Source organism: Artibeus jamaicensis, unplaced genomic scaffold (assembly GCF_021234435.1).
Source record: "Artibeus jamaicensis isolate MK-2021 breed Jamaican fruit bat unplaced genomic scaffold, CSHL_Jam_final contig_60, whole genome shotgun sequence".
In the NCBI taxonomy this organism is placed as follows: Eukaryota; Metazoa; Chordata; class Mammalia; order Chiroptera; family Phyllostomidae; genus Artibeus; species Artibeus jamaicensis.
Genome location: NW_026521900.1, coordinates 8,088,522 through 8,110,438, shown reverse-complemented (window position 1 = coordinate 8,110,438; position 21,917 = coordinate 8,088,522).

Genomic DNA, 21,917 nt, shown 5'->3' with positions numbered 1-21,917 from the left:
ATAAAAGACATTCAAATTGGAAAGGAAGAAACAAAACTGTCATTGTTTATAGATGACATGATAGCATACATAGAAAACCTGATATAGTCCACCAAAAAACTACTCAACCTAATAAAGTAATTTAGCAAAACAGAGGAATATGAAGTCAATATTCAAAAATCAAAGGCATTTTTGTACATCAACAATGAAATATCAGAGTCATAAATAAGGAAAAAATTCCATTTGCTATAGCAACAAGAAAAATAAAGTACATAGGAATAAACCTAACCAAGGGGGTCAAAGACCTGTACTCAGCAAACTACCCAACACTGAAGAATGAAAATAAGAAGGCACAGACAAATGGAAGCATATACCATGTTCATGGATTGGAAGAATTAACATCATCAAAATGTTCATACTACCCAAAGCAATTTATAGATTCAATGCAATACCTATTAAAATACCAATGATATATTTCACAGACATAGAACAAATATTCCAAAAATTTGTATGGAACCATAAACAATCCCGAATAGCAGCTGCAATTTTGAGAAAGAAGAACAAAGTAGGAGGGATCACCATACTTGACATCAATCTATATTACAAGGCCATGGTAATCAAAAGAGTATAGTACTGGCATAAGAACAGACACATAGATGAACAAAACAGAATAGAGAGCCCAGAGATTAAAAACTAGTCTCTATGGCCAATTAATATTCAACAAAGGGGGCAGAAGCATAAAATGGTGTAAAAACAGCCTCTCCAACAAATGTTGTTGGGATATCTGGACACCTACATACAAAAGAATGAAACTTGATCACCAACTTACACCATACAGAAAAATAAACTGAAGATGGATAAAAGACTTAAATATAAATCATGACACCGTAATTGTTCAAGAGGAGGTCATAGACAGGAAAATCTCAGATATTCCATGCAACAATATTTTCACTGATATGTCCCCTAGAATAAGGGATACAAAGAAAAGAATAAACAAATAAGATTTTGTCGAAATAAGAGTCATGTATAAATCCCCTGATAGTCTTACTCTTCCATACAAAGTTTTAACAGAAACCACTGTTTGTAGTTTTTAATATTATAAATATTTCTATAGCCAAGTAAAGTAAAATAATCTGAAAATTATTTTTAAGAGAAAAAATTAGGACTTCATCAAAATAAAAGGCTTCTGCATAGTTAAAGAAAACATCAGCAAAATGAAAAGGGAACCAACTGTATATGAAAATATATTTGCCAAAGACACCTCAGACAAGGGTTTGACGTCCAAAACATAAAGAGCTCACATGACTCCACTCCAGGAAGACAAACAATCCAATTAATAAATGGGCAAAGGACCTGAGCAGACTCTTTTCCAAGGAGGATGTACAGATTGCCCAGAGGCATATGAAATGTTGCTCAGCATCACTATTCATAAAAGATGCAAATTAAAACCACAATGAGATGCCGCCTCACACACGTAGAATGACCATCATTAACAAATCAACAAACATGTGCTGCCAAGGTTGCAGAGAACAGAGTGTGAATGCAGACTGGTGCAGCCACTGTGAAAAAGTATGGAATTCCCTCAAGAAACTAAAAATGGAACTACCTTTTGATCTGGCAGTTCCACTGCTGGTATTATACCCTAAAATCCTGAGTCACCAATTCAAAAGAAGCTATGCACCCCAATTTTCATAGCAGCACAATTTACAATCACCAAGTCCTGGAAGCAAACCAGGTGCCCATCGGTAAATTAGTGGATAAAAAAACTGGTACATTTACACGATAAAATATTACACAGGGGAAAGAAAAAAGGAGCTTCTTCTCTTCGTGACAGAATGGATGGTATTGGAGAGCATTATGACAAGTGAAATAAGCTCAGCAGTGAAAGACACGTACCGTAGATGTCACCTATAAGTGGAATCTAACCAACAAAGCAAACAAGGAATCAAAGTACAACCAGAGACAGTGAATAAAGAACAAACTGACAGTAACCAAAGGGACAGGTGAAGGGGGATAATGGGGAAAAGAAGAGAAAGGTGCACCAAGGAACATGTATAAGGGACTCATGGGCAAAGCCCATGGTGGGTAGTACGGAGGGTGGAAGGTGGAAGTAGGTTGGGTGGGACAGTGGTAGGGAGAAAATGGACACAACTTTATTTGAACAACAATAAAAATGAAAACACCACAGAAATAATAATAAATAAAATAAAATAAATGGGTAAATTGAGAAGACCAAATAATCCTGGGAGACTTTAACCTAACCTGGGAGACTTTATTTGTTTATTTTTAGAAAGAGGGGAAGAGAGGGAGAAAGAGTGGGAACAAAACATCAATGTGTGGTTGTCTCTCATGCATCCCCCATTGGGGACCTGGCCAGCAATCCAGGCATGTGCACCTACTGGGAATTGGAACTGGTGACCCTTTGCTTTACAGTCTGGTGCTCAATCCACTGAGCCACACCAGCCAGGGCTTAATCTACCTTTCTAATATTTAAGCAAAAATAATTCCAAAGAAGTAGAAGATCTGTATACATAAGGAATATGATTAATTTAATAAATGTATACCACTTAATGTGCAAAAGAAAATATACTTTTTATCAATGTCAATGGAAATACTAAAAAAATTGATTTTATATTAGACCATGAAGTAAACTACAATGAATTCCCAAAAGCAGATAGTTACATTGTTCAGGTTATGTTCCTAACCTCAATGAAATAAAATAAAATAAATAACATTTTAGCAAAATTTTTCAACTGTCTGGAAATATAAAACCAGTCTCCTTGGTACCTCTTGTGTCAACTGGGAAATAAAATGTTATTTTTCAATCACTTATACTATAATGAGAGACAATAAAATAAATCAGAAAAAAGATAAACAGTCTAATAGAAAATTAAGCAAATATCATGGGCAAGCAACTTATAAAAGAAGTTAGTGGAAATAATTAAGTTAAATTTCCCTAATCTCAATAATAATCAAATAAATTTACATTAATATCAAATAAGAATGTATCACTTTACATATCAATTTTGCAAAAATTAGGAAAGGCATCCTCTTTTTGGTGTTGGACAGAATATTAAAAAGCATACCCCTTGGAGGTAATATAAACCGGTAAAACCTCACAAGAGGGAAACTGGCACTTAATACATATCTATAAATACTAAAATGGAAAATAATTTATAGAACATGTACAATGTGATATCTATAATGTATAAATCATGTGTATTAATATATCAAATGTATATACATATAAATTCACAAATATGTTGGCAAATGTATAGAAATGGGCTGGGAAAGATACGTACTAAATCATTAACAGTGCATATCTCTGAATAAGGAAAGAAGTATCACAAGTAAGGAATGAAGAAAGGGCAACTGTCACGTTCTCTTCCATATACATTTATGTGTCTGCTTTTTTATAATAAAAATATTTTTTCACTTACAAAAAATAAATTATTACAACAAATACACTATTCATAAATTTACAGGCTGATTCCAATGTTCAGAGACAAATTCATAGATTTAATTGACTTATTTTCATGTTTTTATTTAATTATTGTTCAAGTACAGTTTTCTGTCTTTTACTCCCATCCCAGACCACCCCCCGTGCCCCCCACCTCCCTCCCATTTCCACCCCCCTTAGTTGTTGTCCATGCGCCCTTTATACTTGTTCCTGTAAATACTTCCCCTTTTTCCCTGAAATTTCCTCCCCTCTCCCCTTTGGTTGCTGTTCCCCTGTTCTGTATTTTAGTGTCATTGTTTTTATTTTGTTTGCTTGTTTGTTTTGTTATTGAGCTTCCTGTTAAAGGTGAGATCATATGGTATTTGTCTTTCAACACTTGGCTTATTTCACTCAGCATAATGCTTTCCAGTTTCATCCAAGCTGTTGCAAAGGGTAGGAGCTCCTTCTTTCTTTCTGCTGCATAGAATTCCACTGTGTATATGTACTACAATTTTTTGATTCATTTATTTACTGATGGTCACCTAGGTTGCTTCCAACTCTTGGCTATTGTAAATTGTGCTGCTATGAACATTGTGGTGCATAGGTTCTTTTGGATTGGTGTTTTAGGGTTCTTAGGATACAATCCCAGCAGTGGAATTGCTGGGTCATAAGACAGGTCCATTTTTATTTTTCTTAGAAAATTCCATATTGTTTTCCATAATGGTTGTACCAGTCTGCAATCCCACCAACAGTGAACTAGGGACCCCTTTTCCCCACAACCTCTCCAACATTTGTTTGTTGCTTTGTTTATGATAGCCATTCTGACTATTGTTAAGCAAAAGAAGATAAAGACAAATTAAATTAAGATTTAACAGAAGTAGTCATGAAAATCATAAGTAAATAAGAAATCAAGTTATCCAAGACAAAATAATTAAGATTGGAAGGAGACTTGACTTGGAGTGGTGAACACACAATACAATATACAAATAATGTATTATAGAATTGTACACTTGAAATCTATATAATTTTATTAACAAATGTCACCCTAATAAATTCAATAAAATTTTCTAAAACTTCCCAATTGAATATTTGAAAAATTAAATAAAAATAAATGAGTGAGTTAGAATGAAGAAAACACAATTGCTAAGTAAACTAAAGAATGGGTGGGGCAGGGGAGTGGTGGGAGGAAAGTGGAGACAACAAAAAATCTCTTCAAAAAAATAAAAAGAGAAGCCAATTACGTAGACACACTTCTGGCTGTTTTTTTTTTTCAGGAAAAACACACTGAAAACACAAAAACATACCATTAAATAAGAATGAAAATATAAAAACTGATATAACAGAGATAAAATAAACCAACACATTTTATAATATCAATGCATATAGTGTAATGCATTAATGTACTTTATTCATATGTTACATCTACATATGGCATTTCATCTATAGTTTGTCAAGGTTCTTATACTCACATCATTCATTTGTATGCTTCTTAACACTTTTAAAGCTTTAATTGCCTATATATATTTTAAGCATAAAATGATTTGATTAATGAAATGGTCAGAAGTACATGTTATTCTTTTCAAAACCTCTCTACACAAATGTATAAGTTAGTGGCTTACTGTAGATATCCTAAGCTTGATTTCAGGATGATAACTTAGAAAATTATGTAATATCTGACCACTGTGGTGTACAACTGAAATTAATATAATGATATATCAACTGTAATTGAAAATTTTTAATAATTATGTTAAATAAATAGATAAATAAATAAGTAAATAAATAGAGATTAAGTAAATAAATGCTTAGCAATGTAATCATCTCTTGTAAAAAGTCCCTACTTTCCTGGCACTTCCAAAGTCATGTTTATAAACTAGTAAACTTACTAGTTACTTGCCAGTTGAACAACTAGAGTAATCATATAAAAACCGCATTTTGCTGCTTGTAGGATAAAATGTTTCATATAAAGAAGTTATTGGAGCCCTGGCTGGTGGCTTAGTAGATTCAATTCTGGCCTGTGAAGCAAAGGGTTACTGGTTTGATTCCCAGTCAGAGCACATGCCTGGCATGCAGGCCAGGTTCCAAGTAGAGGGCACTTGAGAGGCAACCACACATTGATGTTTCTCTCCCTTTCTCCTCACTCTAAAAATAAACAGTAATAAAATCCTTTTAAAAAAGAAGTTATAGGAAACTGATGTCAGCATCAGGTGGAGCAATATGTCCCTCCTTTATGTCCCTTTTTTAACAAATAATTAGTCATCCATCTATAAACAAATACCCCTTTGTGAGAATTGCAGGATCCAACACAACATGCCAAGACACCCAGAAAAGGTCTTATCCATCTGTGCATCAGGTAATAGGCTGACAGACTTTGATATGGGCTATAAAACCATCAAGAGCCTGGAAAGCATTATGCTGAGTGAAATAAGCCAGGTGTTGAAAGACAAATACCATATGATCTCACCTTTAACAGGAAGCTAAATAACAAAACAAACAAGCAAGCAAAATCAAAACAAAGACACTGAAATAGAGAACAGGGGGACAGCGACCAGAGGGAAGAGGGGAGGGTATTTAAGGGAAAAAAGGTGAGGGATTTAAAGGAACAAGTATAAAGCACACAGAGACAGTAACTAAGGGGGGGGGGGAATGGGAGGGAGGTGGGGAGCACAGGGAAGTGTGGGCTGGGATGGGAGAAATAGAAAACTGTACTTGAAAAATAATTAAATAAAACTTATTTGAACAAATAATAAAGAATTCCCCAATCTGGCAAAGGAAATAGACTTCCAGGAAATCCAGGAAGCTCAGAGAGTCCCAAGGAAGTTGGACCCAAGAAGAAACACACCAAGACACATCATAATTACATTAGCCAAGATTAAAATGAAGCAGAGAATCCCAGAAGCAACAAGAGATAAGGGGACAGTCACCTACAAAGGAGTTCCCATCAGACTGTCAGCTGATTTCTCAAAAGAGACCTTACAGGCAAGAAGGGGCTGGAAAAAGATATTCCAAGTCATGAAATCCAAAGACCTACAACCAAGATTGCTCTATCCAGCAAAGCTTTCATTTAGAATGGAAGGACAGGGACTTCCGCCAAGATGGAGGCATAGGTGGATGTGACGTGCCTTCTCACACAACCAAGTTTAGAGACAACTAAATATTAGCAACAGAAAACACAGCCAGAACACGGAAAATTGAACTTTTCGGAAGTCCGTTAACAACAAATTCTTCAGCCTGACCAGTAAGGGGCGAAACCAGAGGCTGGTGAAGCGGGATTGCACAGGTCTCGATCAGCCTGACTCAGGCGCGGAATCCAGGCGCAGGGTTGGACCTAGTGAGCGACCATGGGGGAGACAGCAGGGGAGCGGTGCTGTGTGTTGACTGTGGTCGCGTATTTGTGCGCAGGTGGACAGGAGAGGGAGTGAGCGGTTGGACCAGGGCCCAGCGGGTCCCCGCGGCAAGTGGCAGTGGAGGCCGCCGCCATTTCCCTGCTCTGACCCCACCTCCACATGCAGCGTCATAACCCAGCGACTCTGAGTGGCCCGGCCCAGGTGAACCACATAAGACACTAATCCTCACCCAGCTGTGAGAAGCGGCAGAGGGGGTCGCCATTTCCCCGCTCTGACCATGCTCCCACATTCAGCGTCACAACCCAGCGACCTGGGAGTCCAAGGCACCACTTCTCACACTTAAAGGGCCAGAACAGACCAAAAATGGCGCAAGAAGATCTCAAAGCCCCAGAGCCCATAGATCTAAGCGATGAAGAAATAGCAAAACTCTCAGATGCACAGTTTAAAACACTGGTCATCAGGATCCTCACAGAACTGGTTGATTATACCGACAAATTAGACAAATATATGAAGACGAAACTAATTGAAATGAATGGAATTGCACAGGACACCAATAGCAATGAAAAGGAAACTGGGACTCAAATCAATGGAGTAGACCAGAAGAAAGCAAATAATGGCCAAACAGAAAAGAGTCAAGAAGCAAGAATTCAAAGAAATGAGGAGAGTCTTAGGAACCTCCAGGACATCTTTAAATGCTCCAACATCCGAATTATAGGGGTACCAGAAGGGGGAAAGGCACAGCCACCAGTGGAAAACTTATTTGAACAAATAATAAAGGAGAACTTCCCCAATCTGGCAAAGGAAATAGACTTCCAGGAAATCCAGGAAGCTCAGAGAGTCCCAAAGAAGTTGGACCAAAGAAGGAACACACCAAGCCACATCATAATTACATTAGCCAAGATTAAAATGAAGGAGAGAATCCTAGAAGCAGCAAGAGCTAAGGGGACAGTCACCTACAAAGGAGTCCCCATCAGACTGTCAGCAGATTTCTCAAAAGAGACCTTACAGGCAAGAAGGGGCTGGAAAGAGGTATTCCAAGTCATGAAATCCAAAGACCTACAACCAAGAATGCTCTATCCAGCAAAACTTTCATTTAGAATGGAAGAACAGATAAAAGTGCTTCTCAGATAAGGTCAAATTCAAGGAGTTCATCATCACCAAACCCTTATTATATGAAATGTTAAAGGGACTTATCTAAGAAAAAGAAGTTAAAGAAACATGAACTGTGAAAGGACAACAAACTCACAGTTATTAACAACCACACCTAAAATGCAAGCAAACTAAAAGGACAGCTAGATCAGGAGTGCAAACACAGAAATGAAGATCTCAAGGAGGGTTAGCAACAGGGGAGTGGGAGGAGGAGAAGGGGGGAGAAGGTACAGAAAATAAGTAGCATAGACAGTAGATAGAAAATAGAAGGGGGGGCAAGAATAGCATGGGAAATATAGAATCTAAAGGAATTGAGACACATGGTCATAAACTAAAGGGGGGGTAATGGTGGGGATGGGGGGTAGGATGGAGGGGAATGAAGGGGGAATAGAACAACTGTAACAGCATAATCAATAAAAAATTTAAAAAAATAGAATGGAAGGACAGATAAAGTGCTTCTTAGATAAGATCAAATTCAAGGAGTTCATCATCACCAACCCCTTATTATATGAAATGTTAAAGGGACTTACCTAAGAAAAAGAAGTTAAAGAAACATGAACTGTGAAAGGACAACAAACTCACAGTTATTAACAACCACACCTAAAATGGAAGCAAACTAAAAGGACAGCTAGATTAGGAGCAGAACCATAGAAATGGAGATCTCATGGAGGGTTAGCAACAGGGGAGTGGGAGGAGGAGAAGGGGGGAGAAGGTACAGAAAATGAGTAGCATAGACGGTAGGTAGAAAGTAGATAGGGGGAGGGCAAGAATAGTATGGGAAATATAGAATCTAAAGAACTTGAGACACATGGTCATAAACAAAAGGGGGGAATGGTGGGGGTGGGGGGTGCAGGGTGGAGGGGAATGAAGGGGGGAATAGAACAACTGTAATGACGTAATCAATAAAATAAAAATTTTTAAAAGAGTAAAAAAAACACAAAGCTTCAACAATAGCTAGAAACATTCATACAAGAAATGCATAAGGATAGAAAGAATTTTTACTGGGGACTTAAAAAGATAGATATGTGAATCTAGCTTTATTTAGCATGTTAAATTACATGGGAAGCATTGTCAAATAAACATTGGTTATAAATTTAAAAAAAGAAGAGCCTGTAAATCTGCCCCAATCTGTCTTTGACTGCTGTCAGTTTGGATGCTTTGGAGAGAGTAAGAGAAATTTTTGCCAGTGCCACCTCTCTCCCAAAATGACAGTAGCTGGCTAGCAGTGTCCTCTCCTATGGGGGAAAGGGAAGGCAATGATTGAGTACTCAGTTTCCCCAGATGTGCATAATGCTGCTGGAGAAACCTGTTTGCTCCATCAGCACCCAGAATACTGAGGTAGGATAGGACCACCATGACTTGGGGGAAGGAAGAGATAGGAAAAGAAGCATATAAGCCACTGTGGAAAACAGTATGGAATTTCCTCAGAAAACTAAAAATGGAAGGCCAAAAGGCAGTTTGACCTGGCAATTCCACTGCTGAAATTATATCCTAAGAACACTGAAACTTCAATCCAAAAGAACCTATGCACCCCAGTGTTCATAGCAGCACAATTTACAATAGCCAAGTGCTGGGAGCAACCTAAGTGCCCATCAGTCAATGAGTGGATCAAACAACTACGGTACATTTACATGGTGGAATACTAGGCAGCAGAGAGAAAGCAGGAGCACCTACCCTTTGCAACATCATGGGTGGAACTGGAGAGCATTATGCTAAGTGAAATCAGCCAGGCAATGAAAGACAAATCCATATCATCTCACCTTTAAATGGAACCTAATCAACAAAACAAGTAAGCTAGCAAAATATAACCAGAGACATTGGAATGAACAAAGTGATAGTAACCAAAGGGGAGGTGGGAGGGATAATGGGGGGGGGAGGGAATGAGGAAGGGTTTTCAGGAACAACTATAAAAGATACATGGACAAAACCAAGGTGGGGAAGAATCGGGGGGGGGAGTAGGGGGAAAAGAGTATCAAAGGACATTAAGGGGATGTAGTTCCTGCTGAAGTCCACCCACAAGACTCTGGGAGAACCTAACTTAAGGATCCCTCCAATGAGCCCACAAAAACCCCCAACACCTCAGGTGTCAAACCCATACATCCTCACACTCTGGGGCTAGCTTTTTACTTGTGTTCCTGAGTGCAATGATGAGAGGAAACTCCAATAAATGAAGTGCTCCCAGAAAATCAGACTACGGTGTATGGGAAAGGGAGAAACCACAATCTTCAGCTAGAGAGCATCACCTTCTAAAAACAAGAGATTTCTGGTAGCCTGCCCACTGAGTTGTAAGAACCAAAGAAAATATCAAAGGTTATGAATTCTGCGACAAGTGGGAACAAGAATTATGGAGTTGGTATAGCCATACAAGATCAGAGAAAGCCCCAGAAATAAGAGGGTCAATGAACAGTATACTCCACTTGAAGGCAGAAATATCCAAGGAGGTACCTGCTACTTAAAATGAGAAAAAAAGAAATTGAAAAAATATAAGGAACATGAATAATCAAGAAAACATGTCATCACCCAAAAAGATAACAATAATCCTCCAATAACTGAACCCAAAGGCATGAAATTTTCTGATGCAGCTGATAAAGAATTCAAAATAGCTGTTTTGACAAAACTCAATGAGCTACAAGAAAACATGGAAAGACATTCTGGGTATTTATCTGAGGAAAATGAAAACAGATTATTGAAAAGGTATCCAAATCCCCATGTTTATTGAAGCATTATTCATAAGAGCCAAGAGGTGGAAACAATCTAAAAGTTTGTCAACAGTGTAATGGATATATATATATATATATATATATATATATATATATATATATATTCTCCATTAGGAGACTTGTTGGAAGTCAGCCAAGAACTCTTCAAAACTCAGTGATAAACAGATACTCTGGGAAGGTGAGCTCCATGACCTCTAGTCAAGGGCTGCATCCCTGAGTTCCTCACGTTATAGCAGCTAAAATACCCTCAGCTGCAAAGAAAAGACAACTGCAGCAAGGCTTGTGAAACAACACAGTTCTCCCAGGTGCTAAATGTGTAAAGAAAGCTATCCATGGTACTGACATTGACTCTGACTCACCATTAGCAACAGCTCTCTGTTTGACAACAGCAGGAGACAATAGAACTGCAAACTCAACCATATGGAGGAGATCAAAGATGGCAGCAGAGTAAGTGGAAATTACACTAACCTCTTCCCAGAACCAATCTGGAATTGCAACTAAACTGTAGAAAAATCATCTGGAATAACCAACTAAACAATAGCTGAAGGGAAGCCTTATAACCACAGACAGACAGAAGAAACCACTTCACCACAGTGTGACTGGTACAGAGTGCAGAGGAAACATGAGAGGGCTGACTAGTCTCCCACAAGCAGCAGATGAAGTGCTGGAGGGAAGTTTCAGTAGCTGAAGGTTCCCTCTAAGAGGTGTGGTGTCTATACCCCAAGCTTGGCTCCCCAGTCTACAGCAACAGAGCCTGAAAGGAACACAGATACATCTAGCTGTGAAAAGTGGCGAGGTTTCTGCCAAGAAGAGGTGGTTGGAGAACAGAGAGCCTCTTAAAGGGCCAACACACACATTTTGTTTGAAACCACTTACCCTGGGCTCCGGCAAAGAGGGGCAGGCAGAGTAGATTAGAGGTGCTTGAGGAGAGTCTAGGAATGGTGGATTTGAGGAGAAAACTGAGGAGCAGCCGCCAGGATCTCTGCGCTGTCATTTCCCACACTGCAGGAGCCAACTTGATCAGGCAGAGCACTCCCCTCCAAGTGGCATCATCCTGAGGGGATTCAATAGCCCTAACCACATTAATTACTCTGCTCCACCCTGTGGTGCTTAAGCCTAACTGCTAAATACAGAGCGACTAAATTAAGAACTGAAGGATACAGTCACAGACTGTAGATCCCAGGTAGTCTCAAACAGGCTGCCTAGGGCCAGACTGGGACACCATCTGACATAACCAGGGGTGGATCCAGAAAGAGAAAACAGTGGTAAACAGTAGATTCTACTGAGATGGATTCCACCATGGTCTACTTCATGATTTGTGTTTTCTTTCCTGCATAACTTTTTAACATTAATTTCTTGTCCTTCATGTTTGTGCATATTGTCACTAGTTTTTATATTACAGTTTATTTCAAATCTCATGTTTTGCTCCTCCCTTCTCTTATTCTATTTTACCTTCTTTCTTCTTATTATTCTAATTTTTAAATTTTATTGTCTCTCTTGCTACTACTTGTTTTCATTTCATACTCTTACTATTTATCCCCCTTCCAGCCTCTCAAAACCATTTTTCTTGTCATTAGTAATCTCACATTCTTTTTCCTGTTCTTAAAATATCCTTATTCTCTTTCCACCTTTATCAGTCTTTGTTCATTGTTTGTGGATATGGTATGTGTGTTGCATTTCTTCAGTTTTATCTTTATATCTACTATTTTTTGTATTTCAAATGTCAAAATTTACCATTCTCCTCTCCTACTCCATTTTGCCTTCCTCCTGCCATTTCTTTTCCTTTTTTGGTTTTAAATTTAAACTTTTTTGTATCTTAGCCTGGTTTTCATTCTTCAATCTTAGTATTCTTTCTCCCTCTATCCTCTCAAAATCACTTCTCTTTCCTCTAGACATTTCTTAAGCCTTTCTTTCTTTCTTTTTTTCTTTTTCTTTCTTTCTTCCTTCTTTCTTTCTTTCTTTCTTTCTTTCTTTCTTTCTTTCTTTCTTTCTTTCTTTCTTTCTTCCTTTCTTTCTTCTTTCTTTTTACCCTTATCATCCCAATCCACCTATATTAATCTTTGCTCATTGGTTGTTGATAGTTCTGCAGCGGATCTTTTTTCTCCAATTTGGTTTTTATTATTTTCTGTCTCACTGTATTTTTTAAAATTTCCTTTCAACCAAATACTATATGCTTCCCTTCTCATTCCATTCCACCTTCTTCCCTTTCTTTTTTATTTATGATGTAAATTTTATTTTCTTTCTCTCTTTGCCTTCTTCCTCTTTCCTATTTTTATTTATTGCTCTTCCCTCTGTCCTCTCAAAATCATTTTTCTTTCAGTTAGTAACCTCATATTTGTTTTTCCTTTCTCATAATAGTGTTAATATATTTACACATTTATTAATATTGGCTCTTGGTTGTTGATAGTGTGATTGTGGGTGGTGGTTACTTCTGCAATCTGTGGGTTTGTTTCCTTGAATATTTGGTTTTGTTCTTGCAGCACCTGTACAACAGCATACAAGATGTGGTGGGTAAAGTGACTCTCAGTCAGCTATCTCCAGGGAAAAGCTCACCAAAGCATGACCCAACAATAGCCAAAGCCCAGTTACAACTACAGAGACCACATAAAGGGCATAAAAGTATCCTGAGGGCATCAAGTTGAGGAGATGAAGGAGTCTGCACCACTGAGTCCCACAGGTTTCCTACCACAGAAGGTCACACCACAAAGACAGAGATTCAAAGCAGATCAATCTAATACACAGGAACAAAAAAGAAGAGTCACCTAAAATGGGAGGATAAGGAAACAATACCCAATTGAAAGGAAAGGAGGAATCCCAAGAAAAAGTGCCAAATGAAATAGAAGCAAGGAAACCACCAGATATTGAGTTTAAAATAATGGTTATGAGGATGCTCAAGGAGCTCAGGCGAACTACCAAAAACTCCAGGGACAATACAAGGAACTTATTGCAAATTAAACCAGCATGAAAGTAATACATAGAAACTACAATAGAACCCAGGAATAAATGAAGAATACAATATCTGAAATAAATATTTAAAGGCAGGAATTAAAATCAGGCTAGATAAAGCAAATGATCAAATCAGAGAGCTGGAGGACAAGGTAGAAAATATGCCCAGACAGAGCAACAAAATGAAAAAAGACTCAGAAATAACAAAGAGGGGTTAAGGAAACTGTAGGACAACATGAAACATAATAATACCTTTATCACATGGATATCAGAAGGAAAAGAAAAGGAGCAAGGGATAGAAAACCTGTTTGAGAAAACAATGACAAAAAATTTATCTAACTTATTAGGAGAAGAAGTTATGCGAGTCCAAGAAGCACAGAGGGTCCCATTCAAGATGAACCAAAAAAGGCCTATTCTAAGACACATCATATTTACAATAGCAAAATTTAAAGACAAATAAAGAATCTTAAAGGCAGCAAGGGAGAAACAGCTAGTAACATACAGGGGAGCTCTGATAAACGCTATTGGCTGATTACTCAGCAGTACACTATAATACAGAATGGAATAGCAAGAAATATTCCAAGTAATAAAGAGCAAAGATGTGCAACCAAGACTACCTAGCAAGGCTCTTATATAAATGAAAATAGAAATTAAGAGTTTCCCAGTTAAAAAAAATACAGTGCCACCAAACCAGCATTGAAAGAGAAGCTAAAGGGATTTGTTCTTCTTCTTTTTAAAATTATTGTTCAGTTAGAACTGTCCCCATCTTTTTCCTTGGTGCTGTAATTGCCCTGTCCAACCCCTACTCCCAAAGATAATCTCCACCCCATTGTCCTTCACCATGGGTCCTTTGTACATGTTCCCTAACTTGACCCTTCCCCTTCTTTACCTGATTATCCCAATTGTACCTCCCTTCTGATCACTGGCACTTTGTTTTTTATTTCCATGTCTTTAGTTCTTTTTTCCTCATATGTTTGTTTTGATGTTTAGGTTTCACTTATAGGTGAGATCATATGGTATTTGTCATTCACTGCCCTGCTTATTTCACTGAGCATAATACTGTCCAGTTCCAACAATGCATCATGAAGGGTAGAAGATTCTTCTTTCTTTCTTCTGTGTAGTATGCCATTGTGTAAATGTACCACAGTTTTCTGATATGCTCATTTACTGATGGGCACTTAGGCTGTTTCCAGCACTTGGCTATATAGTAAATAACACTGCTATGAACATAAGGGTGCATAGTTTTGAATTTCTGTTTCAGGATTCTTAGGGTATAATTACAGTAGTGGAATTACTAGATCAAAAGGCAGTTCCATATTTACTTTTTTGAGTAAGTTCCATACTGTTTTCCACAATGGCTACACCAATCTGCACTCCCACCAAGAGTGTGCTAGGATTTCTACAGAAACTGCTTTAAGGAAAGGAAGAAAGTGGGGGGACATGGGTACAAAGGGAAAAATTGCAATGAATAAATACTTATCAATAATAACCTTAAATGTAAATGGATTAAATGCTCTAATCAAAAGACATAGGGTAGCTAAATGGATAAGAGAACATGAACTGTCTCATGCTGTCTAAAAGAGACCCACATAAGAACAAAATATCTACACATCCTGAAAGTGAAGAAATGAAAAATACATATTCCAAGCAAATGGACATAAAAAAAACAAGCTGGGGTAGCAACACATATATCAAACAAAATAGATTTCAAAACAAAGACCATATTAAGAAACAAAGGAGGACACTACACAATACTTAAGGAAAGAATCCATCAAGATGATATAACCCTTGTAAACATATATGCACCCAACACAGGAACACATGAACACATAAGAAAAATATTGGAGGACTTTGAAAAAGATATCAATTGTGAACAATGGCTAGATCTTTCAAACAGAATTAACAAGGATATTGTGACATTGAACAACGCTCTAAATCAAATGGACTTAATTGTTATATACAGAAATTTTCACTTGAAAGAAACTAAATATACACTCTTTATAAAAGTACATGTACCATTTTCAAAGATAGACCACACGGTACATCATAAAACAAACCTCAATAAACTCAAGAACATTGAAATCATATCAAGCATCGTCTTGGATCACAATGACTTGAAACTAGAAACCAATCTCAAGAAAAAAACTCAAAAATATTCATTCATGGAGATTGAATAACATGTTATTAACTAATGAATAAGTTAACAATAAGATAAAATAAGAAATCAAAAAGCTTCTGGAAACAAATGAAAATGAACACACAACAGCCCAAAACCTATGGGACACTGCAGAGGCAGTTCTAAGAGGGAAGCTCATAGAAATACAGGTCTACCTAAAAAAATGGAAATATTTGAAATAAAGAACCTAACCCTACATCTACAAGAACTAGAGAAACAACAACAAACAAAGCCCATAGCTAGTAGAAGGAATGAAATAATCTAGATGAGCACAGAATTAAATGACATAGAGACTAAAAGAACAATTCAAAGCATCAAAAAATCTAGGAATTAGTTCTTTGAAGAGATAAACAAAATTGATAAGCCTTTAATGAGACTAATCAAGATAAAAAAAATCAACCAATTCTGTGGGCATCCTGATCACCAGTGTTTTGAACTGTGCATCTGAAAGTTTGGCTATTTCTTCATTGCTTAGATTTATTGGCTCTGGGACTCTGAGTTGTTCTTGAGTCATGTTTTGATCTGTTCATGCCTGTTAGGTATGAGGAGCAGAGCCTTAGGTGTTCACCAAGGTGGGGCCACCCAGGTCGCTAGTTTTTGATGCTATATGTAGGAGTGTGGTAAGAGAGGGGCCACCCAGGTCACTGGTTTGTGATGCTATATGTGGGGGCGGGGTCAGAGAGGGACAATAGCAGTCCCCTTTGTCGCTTCCCACTGCTAGGGCCTTCAAGGTCCATCTCACTGCTCACTCCTTCACCGGTTTATCTGCACATGAATGTGTGACCGCAGTCCACCCTTAGTATGTTCACTGCCTTGTGCTCTCAGTGGGTCCGCCTGCTATTCCACACCTGGGATCCACCCACGCCTGCTGGTGCAGCTGGATCACGCACCTGGGTCGGTCTGGTGAATCTTTCCTGCCCAACCCCACTCTGCTGTTAGCTCTGCCCCTCTTACCAGTTTGGCTGAAGGGTTCATTGTTGTCAGACTTCAGTATAGTTCAATTTTCTGTGGTTTGGCTGCATTTTTGTTGCTAAAACTTCATTGTTTTTAAACTTCGTTGTGCGAGAAGGTACAGTGCTTCCACCTATGCCTCCATCTTGGCGGAAGTCTAAACTAATTGAAATGAAGGGAAATGCACAGGAAACCAATAGTGATGGAAAAGAAACTGGGACTCAAATCAAAGGGGTGGACCAGAAGGAGGAAAAAATGACCAAATAGAAAAGAATAAAGAAAAAAGAATTCAAAAAAAAGGAGGAGAAGATTAGGAACCTTCAGGACATCTTTAAATGTTCCAACATCCAAAGTATAGGAGTACCAGAAGGGGAAGAAGAACAGCCATGAGAGAAAAACTTATTTGAACAAATAATAAAGGAGAACTTCACCAATCTGGCAAAGGAAATAGACTTCCAGGAAATCCAGGAAGCTCAGAAAGTCCTAAAGAAGGTGGACCCAAGAAGGAACACACCAAGCCACATCATAATTACATTAGCCAAGATTAAAATGAAGGAGAGAATCCTAGAAGCAGCAAGAGATAAGGGGACAGTCACCTACAAAGGAGTTCCCATCAGACTGTCAGCAGATTTCTCAAAAGAGACCTTACAGGCAAGAAGGGGCTGGAAAGAAGTATTCCAAGTCATGAAAGGCAAGGACCTACATCCAAGATTGCTCTATCCAGCAAAGCTTTCATTTAGAATAGAAGGGCAGATAAAGCGCTTTTCAAATAAGGTCAAGTTCAAGGAGTTCATCATCACCAAGACCTTATTATATGAAATGTTAAAGGGGCTTACCTAACAGTGAAAGGACAGCAAACTCACAGTTATTAACAACCACACCTAAAACAAAAGCAAACTAAGAGGACAACTAGATCAGAAGCAGGACCATAGAAATGAAGATCTCATGAAGGGTTAGCAATAGGGTAGTGGGAAGAGGAGAAGGGGGGAGAAGGTACAGAAAATAAATAGCATAGATGGTAGGTAGAAAATAGATAGGGAGTAGGGCAATATAGTATCTAAAGAACTTGAGACATCTGGTCATAAACTAAAGGGGAGGAATGGTGGGGGTGGGGTTTGCAAGGTGGAGGGGAATGAATGGAGGAAATAGAACAACTCTAATGGCATAATCAATAAAATATATTTTTAAAAAGAACCCAAATAAATAAAATCAGAAATGGAAGAAGAAAAATTACAACCAATACCAAAGAAACACAAAGGATTGTAAGAAATTGCTATGAACAACTATATGCCAAGAAAGTTGACAATCTGGGCAAAATGGACAAATTTCTAGAAACATAAAGTCCTCAAAAACTGAGTCAAGAAGAAGCAAAAAGCCTAAATAGACCAATAAGAGATAGTGAAATAGAAATAGCAATCAAAAAAACAAAAGCCTGGGACTTGATGGCTTCACAGTCGAATTTTACCAAACATTTAGGGAAGAGCTAACTCCTCCTCTTCTCAAACTATTCCAAAAATTTCAGCAAAAGAGAAGACTCCCAAACTGTTTTTATGAGGCCAGCATCATCCTAATTCCAAAATTATGTAAAGGCACAACAAAGAAATAAAACTGTAGGCCACTACTGCTGATGAACATAGCAATACACAACAGTACATTAAAAAGATTATACAATGCAATAAAGTGGGATTCATCCCAGGAATTCAAGGATTGAGTAACATTTGCAAATCAATAATTGGAACACACCACATAAACAAAATGTAGGACAAAAATCACATGATCATATCAATGGATGGTGAAAAATCATTTGATAAATTGTAGCATCCATTTATGATAAAAACCATCAGCAAAGTGGGAATAGATGGAGCATACTTCCACATAATAAAGGCCATATACAAGAAATCTACAGCCAACATCATAGTCAATGGGCAAAATAACATGGTTTCCCCCTAGGATCAGTAAGAAGATAAGGATATCTGCTTTCACCACTTTTATTCAACATAATATTGGAAGTTCTAGCCACAGCAATCAGACAAGAAAAAGAAATAAATGGTATCTGAATTGGAAAGGCATAAGTAAAACTTACTATTTGCAGATAACATGATCGTGTATATAGAAAACCCTATAAACTCCACCAAAAACTTACTTGACTGTAGGGGACCAGTTTGTCTTGGCCCGGCAAATGTGACTCAGCTCTGTGTGGAAAACCTACAGATGCGAAGTGGTGGGCAGGAGCCAGACCTTCAAACCGAGTTTTCCCATGGAAATCAAGCCTAGAAATTGCATATAGATTGTTATGGCTTGCTCTTGCTAAAACTCCCTCACCCTGGTCTAAAACAACGAATGTGTATTGTCTATCTTCAAGGTAATTTCCAAAGCCTGTATGAGTTCTCCCAAGGACAGAGCTAATGAGCTCATCGTCATTCCCCTTTGCATGTTATTTTTATTTCCTTGATTGTACCTAGAATGTAGACAATAATATTCTATGTGGTAGATAATAAATCTTTCTATGATGTAAGACCCCAGGAGAACAATAAAAGCCTGTCTAGGCAAGGGTCAAGGTGCTCCTCTTTTGAGGGAGTGGCCAAGGCACCATAGGCACTCTCCCCTTGAGAGAGTAGTCATGCCTGTTCCCTTTTTCTACACAGGGTTGTTGTCACCTGTGCATTGATTCTCGTCATATACCATAACAGGCAGACTCTGCAGGACAGGGTCTGCAACACTTGACCTAATAAGTGAATTTGGAAAATAGTGGGATACAAAATTAATATTCAGAAATCAAAGCCATTTTTGTACATCAACGATAAAATATCAAAAAACAGAAACTAGGGGGGAAATGCCTTTTATTATAGCAACAATAACAACAATAATAACAATAACAACAACAACAAAATGTACCTAGGAATAAACTTGACCAAGGAGGCAAAAGAACAGTATTTGGAAAACTATAGAATATTGAAGAAAGAAATTAAAGAAGACACAAATAAATGGGAGAATATACCATGTTTATGGATTGAAAGAATCAATATCATTAAAATGTGCATACTACCCAAAGCAATACATAAAGTCAATGCAATCATTATTAAAATACCAATGACATATTTTACAGACATAGAACAAACATTTCAAAAATTTATATGGAATCATTAGCAACCCTGAATAGCTACAGTAATCTTGAGAAAGAGGAAGAGAACAGGAGGGATCACAACACCTCATATCAAACTATACTACAAGGCTACTGTAATCAAAAAAGTCTGGTACTGGCATAACAACAGACACATAGATCAATGGAACAGAATAGAGAGCCCAGAAATAAACTCATGTCTTTATGGTCAATTAATATTTGACAAGGGGGGCAGAAGTATAAAATGGGGTAAAAGTAGTCTATTCAATAGATGGTACTGGGAGATCTGGAATGGTATGCGCAAAAAAAATGAAACTATACTTCCAACTTACACCATACACCAGAATAAACTCAAAATGGATAAAAGACTTAAACATAAGCCACGACACCATAAAAATCCTTGAGGAAAACATAGGCAGTAAAATCTCAGGTATCCCGCATAGCAATATTTTTGCTGATACTTCCTCTAGGGCAAGGGAACTAAAGGAAAGAATAAAGAAATAAGATTATATCAAACTCAAAAGCTTCTGCATGGCTAAAGAAAATATCATCAAAATGAAAAGGGCACCAGCCATATGGTAAAACTTATTTGCCAACACCTCAAACAAGGATTTGAGCTCCAAAGTATATAAAAATATCATATGACTCAATGCCAGGAAGACAAATAAGGCAATTAAATAATGGGCAAAGTAGTTGAACAGACACCTCTCCAAGGAAGACATACACAGGGCCCATAGGTATATGAAAGGATGTTTAACATCACTAGCCATCAGAAAGATGCAAATTAAAACCATAATAAGATACCACCTCACACTGGTCAGAATAGCCATCATAAACAAATCAACCAAACAAGTGCTGGTGAGGTTGCAGAGAAAAAAGCACCCTAGTGTACTGTTGGTGGAAATGCAGAGTGCTGCAGCCACTGTGAAAACAGTGTAGAATTTCCTAAAAAAAAAAAAAAAAAAACTAAAAATAGAACTGCCATTTGACCCAGTAATTCCACTGCTGGTATTGTACTAAGAATCCTGAAACAGAAATTCAAAAGAACCTATGTACCCCTCTGTTCAAAGCAGCATGATTTACAAAGGCCAACTGCTGGAAACAGTCTAAGTGCATATCAGTAACTGAGTAGATAAAAAAAAACTGTGGTACATTTACACAATGGAATACTACATAGCAGAAAGAAAGAAGGAGCTCCTACCCTTCATGACAGTGTGGCTGGAACTGGAGAGTATTATGCTAAGTGAAATAAGCCAAGCAGTGAAAAAGAAATACCATATGATCTCACATATAAATGAAACCTAATGATCTGAACAAATTAAGGAGCTAAATAGAACCAGAGACATGGAAAGAAGGAACAGACTGACAGGGACCAGAGTGGAGGTATGTGGGGGATAATGGAAGAAAGAAGGGAAAGGGGTTAAAGAACAAGTATAAATGCCCCATGGATATGAACTACAGAGTGGGGATTGACTCTGATATGAGGGGTGGGTGAGGCAAAGAGAGCAATGGGGGAAAAATTGGGACAATTGTAGTAGAACAAGAATTTTAAAAATTTAAATAAAACTGAATAAATAAATAAATAAGTTTATTTTACACCAATATTCTCTGCAATTGCCCAAACCTGGAAACAATCCAAAATACCATCAACAGTGAAATGGGTAAACAATGGTGATATATTAACACTACAGAATACTACACTACGAGGAAAAAGTACAAAGGATAGCTACAGACAAATGAATCTCACAAACATAATGTTTAGTGAGAGAATCAAAGCACAAGTGAATATATTATGCACAGGACCAAGGGAAAAAGAAAAAAAGAGAAAGAATTCATTGACATGAACAACAGTGTGGTGATTGTAGCAGCAGGTTGTGGAAGGGTATATGGGAGATAAATGGTAATGGAAAAATACAATAAAACATAATATAAAACTCAATAGTTTTTTTTAAATTAGCACAGTAAAAAAATATGCACAGTGTAATTCTATACACATAAAACTAAAATAAATCAGAAAAAACTAAACCATAATAGGTGGGGAAACATACCTAGGTGATAAAATTATTTTTAAAAAATAAGAAAATGATTATCA